A 1,799-nucleotide genomic window follows, 5' to 3' on the forward strand; every position below is an offset into this window, starting at 1 on the left:
AAACTAATTAAATGGATAATAAATAAATTAAAATATAACTTATTAATACGGACTAAAAATCGCAATGTTGTCGCAATGATGTGTGACTGTGAGCGGAAACACAAACATTTATCTAAAAAACTGCAACTTATTATTTTATATTGCTTACATGTTCCCGCTCTGTAGCTTTTGAACTTTCATTTTCTTCTCGATCCATCATTAACAATTTTTAATCCCTATTAAAGTGTTTCGCAATATGCTCTTAACAAAAATTCTGTAAGCAATTACAAATTTTAATAATGGTCACAACAACAAAATACAGTTACTAGTTTTACATTGATAGACTATTCTATTGTGTAGAAATACAGTTAGGTAGAGCAATTTGCATTGATACATTACTTTCATTTTACTTTTGTTGCTTTCCTTCCGATCCAAGAAAACATGCTTATAGCTAAATAGAAATCAATCAAAATCAAACTGGTAAAAATTAACAAATACAGATAATAGTTTTACATTAATAGAAGAGTAATTAGGTTCAGACAACCTTACTTGTGTCTTATGCGAACATTTTTCGTGTGTGGTTGTCTCACGTGATTTCTAGCGTCTTCAAGTTCAGAACAGCGACATCACCTGTAGGTATGGAACACGAAATAATAAAATAATCAAATGTATTTCATTTAAATACAAACATACCTTTACATTTTTGCCATATCTTATGCGAACATTTTTCGTGTGTGGTTTTCTCACGTGATCCCTAGCGTCTTCAATGCAATCAAATAAACCAGGCTCAACGAAAAACACCAAAAGCACCTAAACCCAAAACTGCAAAAACGCCGAGCATAACAAAAGAGTATGTTTTTTCCTATCTTAAAGTAGGAACATACTTAATCAAACACAAATCGGTTCTTTTGAGAACCACAATTTTTTTCCAAATAAATAACTAGGATAAGAAGAAACAATGCAAATAATTTGAGAGTACGTACTATTTTTGAATTTAAGTCTAAACATAAATAAAATAGTATTTTATGTATCTAAGGCAAGAAGTAAGCTGTAATATACCGAGTATACATAAATATATAGCCAGCGAGGTATTTAATAGGCTTCTGTACCGAAGTAGTTAAACTCAGAGATCGGAAAAATTAACATAATGAAAATCTACAACATTTTTCATTATTGACCTAAGTATTTTTCTATCATTAGTATTGACATAGACAGAGAAATGTGAATTCTCAATAAAGAAAAGCATTAAATAATGGTGACTTTCTGAAGTTAGAAGTAAAAAAATAATTCACTTGTACGTGCCCTTACTTTTCTGCTGCGGGCACGCAAAATTTATTTCCGACAAATTTTGTTAGTCTGGTTTAATTAACAGCATATTTTCAGTATTTCATAAGTTTCAGTATAACATACTAGGTATATTCCCCTGCACATATACACAATATGTACATACCTGGCATTTTCGTCTGCACATATACACAATTTCTACATATATGTCCATACCTAGGATATACCTTTTATGAACTTTGATGAATATACATTCATGTGTATTCCACGAACATTCATGTTAGGACATTTCATATACATGTTCACCCATGTATATTCCCAGGATATTCCCGCAATGTTCTGTATATTTTTTGAACATTCTGGGATATTCGTAGAATATCAAATGCTATCTGGACATAACTAAATTTATTAAGGTCAAAAGTAAAAAGTATTTTAAAAAACTCTATCGTGATTCAAACATAACACTAATTGTTCTTATCTTGCTTATCTGAGGGGACACATTTTATAAGCAACACTGCGTGTAAAAATTATAAACT

General features: G+C 30.5%; 1 long non-coding RNA gene across 1 annotated transcript; it reads right to left on the minus strand.

Moving 5' to 3' along the window:
• Positions 1–258: 258 nt before the first annotated feature.
• LOC125504221 lies at positions 259–1,615 on the minus strand. Its single transcript, XR_007281345.1, has 2 exons — positions 673–1,615; positions 259–609 (listed from the first exon to the last, which is right to left on the minus strand). It is a non-coding gene; the product is annotated as an uncharacterized LOC125504221 (long non-coding RNA).
• Between the last annotated feature and the right edge of the window lie 184 nt (positions 1,616–1,799).

Source organism: Dendroctonus ponderosae, unplaced genomic scaffold (assembly GCF_020466585.1).
Source record: "Dendroctonus ponderosae isolate FM_Combo_2020 unplaced genomic scaffold, Dpon_F_20191213v2 Dpon_F_20191213_4, whole genome shotgun sequence".
Taxonomy (NCBI): domain Eukaryota; kingdom Metazoa; phylum Arthropoda; class Insecta; order Coleoptera; family Curculionidae; genus Dendroctonus; species Dendroctonus ponderosae.